The sequence below is a fragment of the Dendronephthya gigantea genome, unplaced genomic scaffold (assembly GCF_004324835.1).
Source record: "Dendronephthya gigantea isolate DGI-Jeju-01 unplaced genomic scaffold, DenGig_1.0 000048F, whole genome shotgun sequence".
NCBI lineage: Eukaryota > Metazoa > Cnidaria > Anthozoa > Malacalcyonacea > Nephtheidae > Dendronephthya > Dendronephthya gigantea.
In genome coordinates, this window is record NW_021163058.1 from 767568 (window position 1) to 783166 (window position 15599).

The following is a 15599-nucleotide window of genomic DNA, read 5'->3' on the forward strand; positions in this document are numbered from 1 at the left end:
TGACCGAGTCACATGGCAATGCATGGCAAAAAGGATTCATCACAGTCAATCAGTTTAATATATTCAAACAGCCGGGTGACAACAGCATAGATTTCTCGTGAATTCCCAAAAAATGACTGATCGACTGCTTAGAAGCTAAAGCGTTTATTTTGGATATTTAATTTTCCTATCCTTCACGTATGTTGAGTGGTATTTGGGAGATAACGTACTTGAGTAACTTGACAACGGATATTAAAATTTTAAAATTCCGATCGATGGGGATTAATATTTGTCCTGTGACTGTCCTGAGTTATTAGTAACAATGTTATTATTATTATTATTATTGATGGTTTATTGAACACATTTCAATAGCTTCATACAGCTAAATTATTATGTGTTTACATCGTTGTAAAATTTTATATACATTTATAGTAATGACTATCTGAGAGTAAGATTTGAGTTATCAGTATATGATAGGGTCAATCAAAAACGAGCTATATACAGTTGTTGCAATACTTTCGTTAGACTTATCAATAGTTATAATACACTATGATTATTAAAATTACCATATTCTAGAAGGCGGGAGAAAATTGAGCTCAGCAAACCTCCAGCAACACAGTGTTGATTACGAGGAACAAAACCGGACGTAACTCGGATCATAAGTACATCAATATGATTGCATTTACCATTAAAATTGGATACATTTTGTAGCCTATATAGGTCGAGTTCTTCAAGCTATACTTTCGTTATATTTATCAATCGCATAGACCAAAGGACTATGTTTAAAACGATCTGTCCCATAAGTAAAATTATAATACATGTCACTATATATTTACTCTTGTTTGCCTGTTTTTTATGCTGGAGTGTTTATCAGGAAGCAGTTTGTGTAATTTATGGCTGGGCTGGATCTTATCCTTTATGAGATCAATGCATAAGTGTTTGGTTCTTTTGGCAACTTTAATCTACTTTCTATTAGAGCTTCGTTATATTCTTTTCCAGGGTAGATGATCCTAAGCGCTCTTTTTTGAATTCTTTCGATATTGCTACTTTCTTGTTCTTGAGTCAGGTTTCCACGCCACACCTGCGCTCCATACTCAAGAGTGGACCTTATGATGGCACAATAGAAAGATTTTAGATCTTCTTTGCACGCCCATAATTCTTAAGGATCTTTAAGAAGTGAAGCCGCTTGGAGACTTTTTTTTTATCATAAATTCAGTATTTGTCTCCCATTTCATATATATCATCATCTAGCCAGATTCCAAGCGACTTATATGATTATACCCGAGCAATTGGTTGGTCGCCAATATTTATTGGTGGAATAGTTGTTTTTTTCTTTCTGAAGTCGAGAATCATCTCTTTATACGTTTGTTGCCATTTAGTTTTACTATTTTTTCAGTCTTTGCAAAGTCAACTACACCATTCACGTTTTCTTGGGTTTTTCCAACTGATGTGCCAGATATATGATTTGATACATCAATCACCTCAGATAAGGACGTATCATCCATAAACATTACTGTCTAGGCCTTCGTCTGTATCATTTTGGTTGGTTGTTTCAATTGTTTCCGATTTTGTGACTGGGGGAAGTTGGTTTATTTTAACGCGATTGACCCCAATCTACTTCCCTGGGGTGATAAATAAATGAAATTTTGTGTTCTTCCTCAATGAGAAAATAATATAAGCATTTAGCTTAAATATCATGTCATAGTATTCTCTGAAATTGTGTCGTATTATAATCGTCGACAAGAGCACGTGCATAATTTTTCAGTAAGCGAGGTGCAGCTTATAGCTGCTTTCCGGCGCTCCTGTCATATTCACAAGTAGTCTTATTCGACGATCATGTTTCTGTTTGTTTACGAAAAATTTTCTCCCTAAAATATCAACATTCCAAATCTTGAGAGGAAACTCGAGAACGCGGAGAAACCTACGCCTTATTTTCATAAATTATAAGCTGTTTTTACATCAAGATGTCGAAAGATGGATAAGAAACTTCGCTCTTGTCGCCACGGTTGTCTCGCATATATATATCAGGGCGTCTTCCTATATACGGTAAAAACCAGGGTAAAAACGGTCAGACCAGTCCTGCCTGTTGTATTTCAGTTCAGACAGATTACTGGTATTTTAGAGTGTTTTAAGAAATCTGCATTCAGATTTAATGCTATTTACATCTGATTAGGAGAAAAAATGCAGTTTCACCGCTATATTTTTAACGAAATACTCTATCTCAATTCAAAATACGAGCGGTCTGACCATTTTGGGCGCTTAATAGAAAGCGCCTTTAGTATTAGCCAGTGAACTCAAATAAACCTGGAACGCTAGCTTTGTGAAAAATTTGAAGCCAAGATGACGGATCATGAAGCCTTTCTTGTGGGTATGATGGTCTCCACGCGGAAATTTCGTAGGTAAAATGGCGGCAATTTTTATTTTTCCTTTGAAATTCTCCCCAGAGGCCTGAATTATACCTACAAGAAAGACCTCATGTTCCGCGATCTTGGTTTCACTCATTAATGAGGGTAACTCACGAGAGATGGTCGTTACAGACTGCGAGAGATGGTCGTTACAGACTGTGAGAGATGGTCGTTACAGACTGCGAGAGATGGTCATTACAGACTGTGAGAGATGGTCGTTACAGACTGTGAGTGATGGTCGTTATAGACTGTGAGAGATGGTCGTCACAGACTGCGAGAGATGGTCGTTATAGACTGCGAGAGATGGTCGTTACAGACTGTGAGTGATGGTCGTTACAGACTGCGAGAGATGGTCGTTACCAGCCTGCGAGAGATGGTCGTTAAAGACTGCGAGAGATGGTTGTTGCAGACTGCGAGAGATGGTCGTTACAGACTGCGAGAGATGGTCGTTACAGACTACGAGAGATGGTTGTTACAGACTGCGAGAGATGGTCGTTACCAGCCTGCGAGAGATGGTCGTTACCAGCCTGCGAGAGATGGTCGTTACAGACTGCAAGAGATGGTCGTTACAGACTGCGAGTGATGGTCGTTACCAGCCTGCGAGAGATGGTCGTTACAAACTGCGAGAGATGGTCGTTACAAACTGCGAGAGATGGTCGTTACAGACTGCGAGAGATGGTCGTTACAGACTGGTTGTTACAAACTGCGAGTGATGGTCGTTACAGACTGCGAGAGATGGTCGTTACAGACTACGAGAGATGGTTGTTACAAACTGCGAGTGATGGTCGTTACAGACTGCGAGTGATGGTCGTTACAAACTGCGAGAGATGGTCGTTACAGACTGCGAGAGATGGTCGTTACAAACTGCGAGATGTGGTCGTTACAAACTGCGAGAGATGGTCGTTACAAACTGCGAGAGATGGTCGTTACAGACTGCGAGAGATGGTCGTTACAGACTGCGAGAGATGGTCGTTACAAACTGCGAGAGATGGTCGTTACAAACTGCGAGAGATGGTCGTTACAAACTGCGAGATGTGGTCGTTACAAACTGCGAGAGATGGTCGTTACAGACTGCGAGAGATGGTCGTTACAAACTGCGAGAGATGGTCGTTACAAACTGCGAGATGTGGTCGTTACAAACTGCGAGAGATGGTCGTTACAAACTGCGAGAGATGGTCGTTACAAACTGCGAGATGTGGTCGTTACAAACTGCGAGTGATGGTCGTTACAGACTGCGAGAGATGGTCGTTACAGACTACGAGAGATGGTTGTTACAAACTGCGAGTGATGGTCGTTACAAACTGCGAGAGATGGTCGTTACAAACTGCGAGATGTGGTCGTTACAAACTGCGAGAGATGGTCGTTACAAACTGCGAGATGTGGTCGTTACAAACTGCGAGAGATGGTCGTTACAAACTGCGAGATGTGGTCGTTACAAACTGCGAGAGATGGTCGTTACAAACTGCGAGAGATGGTCGTTACAAACTGCGAGATGTGGTCGTTACAAACTGCGAGAGATGTCGTTACAAACTGCGAGATGTGGTCGTTACAAACTGCGAGAGATGGTCGTTACAAACTGCGAGAGATGGTCGTTACAAACTGCGAGATGTGGTCGTTACAAACTGCGAGAGATGGTCGTTACAAACTGCGAGATGTGGTCGTTACAGACTGCGAGAGATGGTCGTTACAAACTGCGAGAGATGGTCGTTACAAACTGCGAGATGTGGTCGTTACAAACTGCGAGAGATGGTCGTTACAAACTGCGAGATGTGGTCGTTACAAACTGCGAGAGATGGTCGTTACAAACTGCGAGATGTGGTCGTTACAAACTGCGAGTGATGGTCGTTACAGACTGCAAGAGATGGTCGTTACAAACTGCGAGATGTGGTCGTTACAAACTGCGAGTGATGGTCGTTACAAACTGCGAGAGATGGTCGTTACAAAGTGCGAGATGTGGTCGTTACAAACTGCGAGTGATGGTCGTTACAGACTGCAAGAGATGGTCGTTACAAACTGCGAGATGTGGTCGTTACAAACTGCGAGATGTGGTCGTTACAAACTGCGAGATGTGGTCGTTACAAACTGCGAGTGATGGTCGTTACAGACTGCAAGAGATGGTCGTTACAAACTGCGAGATGTGGTCGTTACAAACTGCGAGAGATGGTCGTTACAAACTGCGAGAGATGGTCGTTACAACTGCGAGATGTGGTCGTTACAAACTGCGAGAGATGGTCGTTACAAACTGCGAGATGTGGTCGTTACAGACTGCGAGAGATGGTCGTTACAAACTGCGAGAGATGGTCGTTACAAACTGCGAGATGTGGTCGTTACAAACTGCGAGAGATGGTCGTTACAAACTGCGAGATGTGGTCGTTACAAACTGCGAGAGATGGTCGTTACAAACTGCGAGATGTGGTCGTTACAAACTGCGAGTGATGGTCGTTACAGACTGCAAGAGATGGTCGTTACAAACTGCGAGATGTGGTCGTTACAAACTGCGAGTGATGGTCGTTACAAACTGCGAGAGATGGTCGTTACAAAGTGCGAGATGTGGTCGTTACAAACTGCGAGTGATGGTCGTTACAGACTGCAAGAGATGGTCGTTACAAACTGCGAGATGTGGTCGTTACAAACTGCGAGATGTGGTCGTTACAAACTGCGAGATGTGGTCGTTACAAACTGCGAGTGATGGTCGTTACAGACTGCAAGAGATGGTCGTTACAAACTGCGAGATGTGGTCGTTACAAACTGCGAGAGATGGTCGTTACAAACTGCGAGAGATGGTCGTTACAAACTGCGAGATGTGGTCGTTACAAACTGCGAGAGATGGTCGTTACAGACTGCGAGAGATGGTCGTTACAAACTGCGAGAGATGGTCGTTACAAACTGCGAGATATGGTGTTCAAAGTCTGAGAGAGATTATTATTATTATTATTTTATTATTATTTAAACTTATTTAACCACGGTTGCCTTTCAGAGGTCTGTTTTTCAAAGGGCCGTGCACACTATAACTAACATAAAAATTTAAAGGCTATTTACTACAAAATACTTATATATACACACTATAATTTACATATTGCCTCCCTGCTCAAACACCAAGGCATGGATCAGTTTTTTAAAAGAGCCGACAGACGTTTCATGTATTTTTGTTATCGGAAATTTCTCCGTTAATTTTTGATTCCAGGAGACGGCTCCTCTATAAGAGAAGCTTCGTTTCATAAAATTTGTCTTGGGTTTCGATAAGTAAAGCTTTTGATGATTGTTTCGTAATTGGTGTTTTTGGTTAACAGAGACATGAAACATTCGTGTTAAATATTCTGGAGCCAAACCCTTAAGTGCTTTGAATGTCATAACTAATTCTCGCTTTTCTAGAATTGATTGTATTTTTGTCCATTTGAGCGTTTGAAAGATTCCAGAGGACCGTTCTTCTAAACTCGAACTGGTAATGACCCGTGCAGCACGTTTTTGTAGTTTAAACATTTTGTCAGCGTGCAGCTTATTGCCATCATACCATATAGTTGAGCAATAATTGAAATAACGAAGTACAAATGACTTGAACATCGTCTGTAGTGTTGCTTGAGGTACGTAGGGCTTTACCTTCCGTATCATTGCTATGGAGCAAGAGATCTTTTTTGATTGTTCCTCAACATGTTTTGTCCATTGTAGTTTATCATCTATTTCTAAACCTAGTACCCTTTTCTTGTAGACTCGTTTGATTGAATAATCCTTTATTTTAATAGTAGGGTCATCTTTAATTTGTTTTAGTCGCTTTGCTGAACCAATTATCATGTACTCTGTTTTGGTATCATTTAATGTTAGTTTATTTGCATCCAACCAAGTCTTAACATTTTGGATCTCCAGCCCTAATTTATATTCAATTTCGAGACAGGTTTCCCCATTTGCAGTCAAGCTCGTGTCATCAGCAAACATGGCAGGTTCAGTTATTTCTAAGCAATTTGGCAAATCATTTATATAGATTGTAAATAGGAGTGGACCAAGGTTAGATCCTTGTGGGAAACCGCATGGTAGATTTTGAAAGGTTGAAAACGAGTTGTTTATTTTGCATATCTGTGTCCTATTGTTAAGATATGATTGAAACCATGCCAATGTTAATCCACGTATCCCATGGCCGATATTATTATATATATTTCAAAATATATTTCAAAAATTCTTGCAGCTTTGAGGTTGTACGTCTCAGCATATATTTGTAAAATATATGCCTTAATGGAGGCTCTTTCTATTAAAATCAATACAAACACTACAAAAGTCGGTCATGCAGAGTTTAGAAACCCCCGCAGATATTTGCGTGATGTGCACCCTTGTACACAAACGGCTTCAGGCTCACTGCATGGTCATCGACAGAAAATATCTCGAAAAACGTATTCTTTCTCGTTGCAGCCATCAATGTAGCAGATGATGTCGGTTTTTTAAAACCCATTGCTTGTCCACTGTAGTTAACCGGTTGGAAGGTTTTAGAGTTTTTGTGGCGAGATTTCGCATTGATATAATTAAAAAGGTAATTGCTGTTTTCCGGCAAAGTTGGTCCATCTTCAGGTGGTGGATCCTAAATAAAAATATTTGGCAATTAACGGTAGTCTTTATTGAATCTTGAAGAAAACAAGCTTTCGTCATTAGACTAATTCTATAGTGAATGCTTTATAATATTATATATAATTACTATATAATGATATTTTCGCTGACTAAATTAATTGCACAGTAAATTATATACTTGGTTGTCGTATGCATCATTAAGTAGTCGCGGCACTTTGCATTATGGTTATGGTGGTACGTACGTATCAGTGTTTTCGATCAAGACGGCAAATTTGTGTTCCTAAACCAAGCAATGGTCGACTTAGCTGCGCTTTATAAGTAGACTAATTTTTCATCCTGACAGTGCAAAGGAAATTCTAGAAAGTATGTTGTAAAGAACGTAAAATATATATAGTCATGCAAACTTCGTTGTATATTCTCATACACTATTCCGCACGTGATAAAAGCTAGGATACAAAATTGGCCGAAATTTCACATGGTTATATGTATAAGGCCATGGTATTGCTGCCGAATCAAGCACTGGTAGCTTCAAACAGTTTACTTTATTATATATTCGTATAAAGAATGAACACATATATCTTCCAACAAAATGATAATAATTGCCAATAAGGCTCTGAGACCATGCAACGTTCAAAGATTTGTTGACGACAAACCGGCTCAGCAAATTTAACAAAATTTTACACTAAACTCTGTCTTTTTTACGTCATAGCTAGGGCGTGTCATAACATCAACTCTGATTTAGCATATCATTTAGTATTAAAAAATCAAGCGATTTTATGTTACACATGCATCGGCATAAAATCAGGTCCAGTTCAAATTAGCGATTACTGAATATTGTTTTAAATTCGTTCGGGACACGAGACCACGACGTTTGAAACAAACCTTATCAGATGAAGTTCATCAAAGCTGCCAAATTTTCGTTTAATTTTTACTCAGTTAATCCAGGCATTCTTTGCAATTTGGCAAAAGTTTTCAGTGTTTCTTAGTTTTTGTACTGTAAGCCTATATACAAACCTTCAAAGAAATTTTTTCATTTTCGACCCATAAATATTTTTTACTGGTTTTGTGCTGCATTGTTACGAGTAATTTCCCTGCTTTCCCAGATGAATTCCTTGGCACATATTGTCGTAGTATAAACAATTCTACAAGAGAATGAATGAATAAATGAATACATTTGTATATATGATTAGGCCACTCTGATACAAGTGATAAAAATTCGTAAAGTCTATAGAATAATATCACGGAGGAGTTCGCAAGATATAGGCGTGTGTTGTGATTAAACGAATACCAAATGGTTTTTCGTGCAGTTTTTAAACAGAAAGTGAAAAACGCGCAATATTATCGAAAACTTAAACAAGGTCCTTGTCAACTACAGTAAAAAATCGGTTTATTATATATAATAAACATAATTACATATATAATTACAACATAATTACAATTTAAAATCGAGGGAAAGTCGCTGATTAATCTGTATAGCTGCATGTATATATATGTATATATATATATATATATATATATATATATATATATATATATATATATATATATATATATATATATATATATATATATATATATATATAGCTAACAAGCGAAGCTGTATATAACAAGCTCAAAGAATTGGTATTTTCTTCGTATAGAGATTGCATGAATCGCGGACGAGACCATGTGCATGCAGTATAAACAGTACAATATATATAATAAAATAAGGTCAACTTACCATTCTTATCAGGCGCCCCAAACTCGCCTAAAGCGATTGAATCTCCGGATTTTACTATAAGATTTTTTCCTCGGAATTTGACGCTTTCTATCAGTTTGATTGGAATAGTAGGTTGGTCGACCCGCGTGAGTTCATGATCATGCAAGTCGTATAGATCGTTCCCTAAGAATTTACACATTTACAATTATAAATTGGACTATCTAAATAGATGGTCCATATTTCATCGGTACCAAACCTTAAATTGCGCGTAGTGTAAATGGGGCTTAGGAGAAGAAGTTTTTCTATGTCGCGAAATAATGTGTTTGTTTACCTCATGCAGTTATATTACCATGCATGCAACAGTACAGAAATGGAAAAAAGTATGTGACTATATAATATAAAAATAAAGAGATTTTTTCAGGGTACGCCCAGACATATATATGACACTAGAATGCTATACTTTTGTATTCATCTCAGTAACAGTGCATGAAAATGGCGTTATGACATTTATAACACTGCTTATACTGCAATAGTTTTTGATTGTCATTTAATGTCTTCCACAACAAAATACTGTTCAAAACGTAGTCCAATACATAATTTGAACAGTTTTTTATATAAAATTATGTTTTTTATATAAAATTATGTTACAAAATCATAACTAAAAAATAATTACCCCAATTATTCCACTCAATCATGGTCAATCCCTTTTTTCTGTAAACTTCCTAAAATATATATGTACAATATAAAGCTATATATGAAAAGTATATACATATATTCATGCATACAAGTTCAGAAAAAAGTAACCAAAGTTTTAGACTATGTGCACACGGTAACGTTTTCGAGCGTTTTCATTTTCGTTTTCATGCCAAAACGGTTTGAAACACTGTCAATTTACAATAGCATATTTTTCCTTGGAACGTGTGGACTGGGCGTCAAAACAATAAAATGGACAAAAACGATATTGAAAACGCTCGAAAACGACGCTCGTGTGCACATAGCCTTAGTCCCCAAAATGTTGATGCACACGCGCATGAGGTTGACCAATCAATTTAATTTTAAATAAAGGCGCCTTGGTGGACAGTTTTTTTTAAATTCTAATTTTCACCTGAGATATTGAGGAAAGTTTGCGGCGACAATTCACTTACCATTCTTAATTTGCTCGTTTTACTGCTGTCTATTACGTGTTGTACGAAGGCGACAACAAAAGCTGCAGATTTTGCTGGTTGACCATTGAGTGATAAGATGATGTCATCATCCCTAATGGTGTTGTATAACACTAACTTAATATTGATACTGCGATTTCCAGTTGAGCGTGGAATTGCAAAAGTTTGTTTTTGACTAACGGCTATGACCATAACTAGATTACTGTAAAAATAGCGGCTATATTAAACTGTCAGTTTAATATATTTGACAGTCGCATGTGAAGACTAAAGAAGTCGACGTGGTGCTCAGTCGTACAATAAATTGCACGTCATTAATTGTACGTCATTAATTGTACGTCATTAATTGCATGCATGTATACGTCGCACAAATAGTTGCGCTTTTCAGTTCCTATCTTTTCCATGTTTCCCTCAGTTGTGAATTTCGATTCGAAAGCGTCCAAAATTCATGCATTATAGTCAAATCCCAGGGCCTGTGGCGTAGCCATCATCGATAATTGGATATTAAATAAATTCTAAATCAAAATTACAGATCAAGTATTTCTTCGAATGGCATATGGATTATTATTTCGCTAAAAATCAATATAATTATAATATATGTACCTCAAACCAAGGCCATGGGAATATGTTCCACGTTGAATGTTTTTAACCAAAACTCCATCTCTAATTTTCACCCCATCTTGGCATTCATGGCCATCAGCAGAGTCCTGGATCGTTCCTAAATTGCACGAGTTACCTGATTCCTTTCCATCTGAATCACCGTTATTGCTACCAATGCTACTGCTGCTATTGCTGCTGTCTAAAGTCTGTTCAAGTGAGTCGCAAACAGATATATCTTTATCATTCATTATGACTTTCGCCATTTTTTTTTCCAGTGTCATGCCAGTCATGGATACGATTGTGCCAGCTTCAGAATCAATAGAGGCTTTAGAGCATCCAATTCCGTTTTGTACTCCAAACGGAGTCGGAGAGCCAGTCATCACCTTCTGTTGTAAACAAAAATAGTTTGTTAGTTAGAATATTCTATAAATAAACAAACAAGGTAAATTGCCGGATGCACATGCATGCAGGGAAAATATTCTTGTTTATACCCAGTAAAACGATGCGGTACATCTGGGCTCAATTTGCAGCGTCAACTGTTTTACGAAACTTCGGTGGATGGAACGAAACGGAATTTCTCAGCAGTTCCATGAAATGCAACAACATAATATCTATTGTTGATATACGTTTCATATCATTTTCGTTTTGCAGAGTTAATTACCAATACTGACATCAAAATTTAGATAAAGAAAGGTCTTTTTCGCTCTTAGCCTTACGAAGTATAACTGAAAGGTAAAGTAAAAATTGATATTTCCGACAAATACTTATATATAGTCTTAGGTATATATAGTTAGTTTTCATATCGAAAGAAAACAGTTTTTATTAGAGCTATATAAAACAGGATGATCACTGTTACACTCGGCCGTGCAATAGCTAATATATTCATATATATATATTTATCATATATTACAAAATATATGCCGGTTAAATAACATTTATAATTTAGCAAGAGCAATCAAGTTATTGGGATATATAATTAAACTGACTTGGTTAATTGCATGATTCATGTCACAGAAGACTTTTATATATAGCTATATATAATAGGCCCTATATCTATAGTTCGAATGTAACGCGCTAAAATTTATAACACTTTAAATTATTTTTCCTTTGGCTTTGCCTTTTGCTTCAAAAAAAATTGTGTGTCGAACTTCGTCAGGGAATTTCCCTGGCTTACCAAAATATACTTTTTGTAAATCCTGTGTATATATATAGGGTCATTCACGTCATACATATTGAATGCCCAAGTTTGTCTGTGTTTTAAATCTGTGTTTTAAATCCCTCTTTTACGTTATCACTGCATGCATGCATGCACATCGGAATTCCCCAAAACAGTCAATTGGGTTTTCCCTGCATGGCGTGTAAACAATAATTTGCAGGCAAAATATTATCAGAGAATGTCTTTTCTAGTCTTTATCGCCGACTGTTTCAACTCTTATTGTATATACACCTTTTCTATAAACCTGCTTACACATGGCCATGAAGTTCCGCTAGGGCACTGCATGGCCTCTTATTGCCATTGGCATTCTTCCTCTTAATCACCAAATTTACAGTCATGCATATTGTAATTCTAATATCAAATGCAATTGCTAATATGCTATAGCGGGCCTTCTCGTGTTTTTACAATATATTCGGCAGAATACGATAAAGATTGATTGTCAACATGCAGAGCAAGTTCACCTCGCTATAAGTTTCATTGACGTTTTCTGCTATACCAGTACAATATTACAACAATATTACGGACGGAAATGAATATATGGCTCTTAATCTTATAAATAAAAACGTCTACTCAATGTGAAAATCATGCCAATACAGGTTTGTGTTTTACACAAAATGCCAACGGATGAACAACAAACGTCGAGGCGTAAAAATATAAAGCGTAGTGATTTACATTATTTACGATATACGTCGGTATCATATGACATGCATAAATACATCCATTTCCACCATAGCCATGAAGGGCGATGGCTATAAACACGCGGACTTTTAGCTAGAGTAGGGATTGTTCTTTGTATAGGCATGCAGTATCTAGCCTTTAAAAAGGCTTGACTTTGAATTTTACTGCATATACGTGGCACAGTTTCGACCTAAAGGGCCTTCGTCAGGAGAGTTATCATACTAACTCTCCTGACGAAGGCCCTCAGGTCGAAACGTCGAGAAGTGTTTTGTCTATTTTAGGCAGTTGTTATACCACATTGATGCTAAGTTATATTTGAAGACGCTGCTCCCTGTTTATAGCTATAACTTATATTGCAAGGATTGGAACGTATTCTATTACATTTACTCACAATCATGATGATCTCTATAGGAATTGTCAGATTTACTAGAAAATATAATTTTTCACTGGAATTTTTTGCAAGGAAAAGCCATACATTCGCGTCCATTTTCTGCGAAAAACACTTGTGGCGGCGTCATTATAGTTGCACGTCAGGTCGACATCCCCTGTGGAGTGTAGGCTGTTTATCACATGCATGCATGCACGAATTGAAATATTTCTTTTATCAATTTCCAAGACACCACGCAATTGGAATGTTAATGATATGCGATATTAGCGCGTTGTATTACAAACGGACAGTTTGGTTCAGCCAGAATGGAATGTCGAAATATTTTGCGCCGGACAGCTAAAATTTCACAACGATTTATGCACCAAAATCGTCAATATTTTTGCGCTGAAAAAAAAAGTAAAGTACGCGCCAAACTACCTACAAACTTAGGCTAAACTGAGCTAAGACTGCTCAGTTGAACGGGATGAGCGATTTAGCTTACTAACTTGTAAAAATGTACATTTTATATTGCATATTTAGCAAACTAAGAAAAATGTGCGCCGAAATACGAAAATTTTAAGTTTGACAGCACATTTTTTACACCAAACATTATTATGCAAAATTGCACGCCAAATATTACGACTGCACGTCGGACATGTCCCGGCGTAGGCCTTCTACATTCCATACTGGAGTTCAGGAGCACAATGATTTTATTTTATGTCGCAAAGCGAAGAGTTTCAAATTGCGAGTGACGAAGATAAGGCTGCTATAGAAAAAAGCAATATTGCTAAAAGGAATGCTTCACGAATTTATTTGTTGAATGAGGACCCGAGATGGCGAGGTTATTTGTCGTCGCTACAGACGCTACTTTATATCTTGTCCTACAATTACAAATATATAAAGTTTTAAATAACGGTTTATTTACAAGCTTCGCTTTATATCTTCTTCAAAATATGATAATATTTTCTTCAAAATATAATATAAAATAAGCATATTCATTACAGCCGGTCGAGCGAGAACGAGAAGAAAATAGGAAACTGAATTAAAACGACACATATAGGTCATGTAAGGTTTATATAACAAACGTAAACAAACATTGTTATGCAGATACAACATGCTGCATGTACTTACTTCACGGCTCCCGAAACAATTCATTTCCTCAAGTAAAAATCCTGCTCTCGTTAAAGTTTGCCTCGCCCTTCTCTCTTGAAATCCAAAGACTAATTGACTGAAAGTTGAAAAATCCGAACATTTAACAGCACAGGAACTTCCCGTTTTGAGCGGAAGTTTAATCATGGATGAAAGACATAATAATGGACAAACAAAATACCATGTCACATGCAGTGATGTGAAAAATGAGGATAAATACATGCATTCTATGTTTGCATTGTAAGGGTTTCTACAGACCCACATAAGAGGACGCTTCCCAGGCTATGATCCTTAATTAACCTTGTTTCTGCAATCCCGCATGTCTGTATTTGTATTTACTTCTTCGATATTATCATTTAACATTGCATGATAACCCTTTTCAGCTTCATGATTGATAAGACCCATGATTTCATAGATATCTCTATTCGCGCACCTAGGCCTGCTGGGGATTGAACTTCTGCAAGAACCGTTTGATATAAGGCGAAAGAGCCCAGATGTGCGCTCATATGTGACTCAAAACTCATGTGGTGCATAAAATTTCTTGGCTGACATCAAACCAGACCGTGTGACCGGATGTTGTACTGTATCATATTGATCTGAAACACGTTGAAACACGCAATAATTTCAAAGTGTTGGTCCTTGCATGAACAGCTTGACGTCTAAACAAAACTAAGTATTTTATTGTTCATAGTGGCAGCAATTTGTATTGTTTTAGCGAGCAAAGTTTATGTTTTATGGACTATCTTGTTATGTTTGAAGCAGTTGATATTTCTTGGGTTTTTCCGTGAACTCGAGCTTCCTGTCGCATTAGTGAACTTTTTTCTTGAAATTGGAATCTCAAAATTGACGGAAGTCGGAAGTGCAACAAAAGAATTCTTTCTACTCTACACTACACTGACTACAGGGTGAATTAAAAACGCAGCACTAAGTATTCGTAAATACCCTGAGAAACCAAGTGTCTCTCTCTCTGGTAAAAACCAAGAAATTGTAGTGATTATTGTCAGTCACTGGTTGTGAGTCAACTGCATGATTTGCAATTGTCGCAAAATAAATGAATTTACTTCAGTTGTTTCCGGATGCTCAAGTATCCCGCATATTCTTGCGCTACTGGAGATAAAGTGAAATTTAGTGACAGTTAAGTCTACTGAGTACTGTCCACTACACTTTATGTTGTCTCGCTATAATAAAATTTATCCTGATAATAAATCGCATTAGAGATTTATTTAAGAATGATAAAAAAGTTAATAATGATTAGTAACGCTATATAGGTGTATCGTAATTTGCATGAGTGTATTTGTATGCAGTGCATAGTAGGAGTCGGTGGATTGTGAGGTGCATTTTCACTAGACAATGCATATGAATATATCCTTATGTTACTGTACTCTGGTCATTTATTTTATAGTCGCACTTCTTTATGACGCAACTTCACACATATGCATAGCTAAAATAAGCTTTGTCAACTATAGCTATAATATATTTTATTGTTCAGGACTATTTCCTCAAAAATCAATGCTTGGGAATCAGGCGTTTCTTACGCAATTACACCATCTTAAAGCATATATCTGTGAGTTGGAAATAGCATTTTTAAGTTCTTGCCAAATCTGTCGTTTATGATAACCACAGAAATACGCCCGAAGACGTAAAATTACGCTTCTTTTATGGTGAAAGGATCTGCCACATTTTATGGGCAGCTACGTTGCAGATTGTGATTTTGCTAGCTACCCATTCATATGTCAAATGATACGTTTATTAGAACAATACGATTCCATCGGCTATAACCTCAAGCATGCGCCTT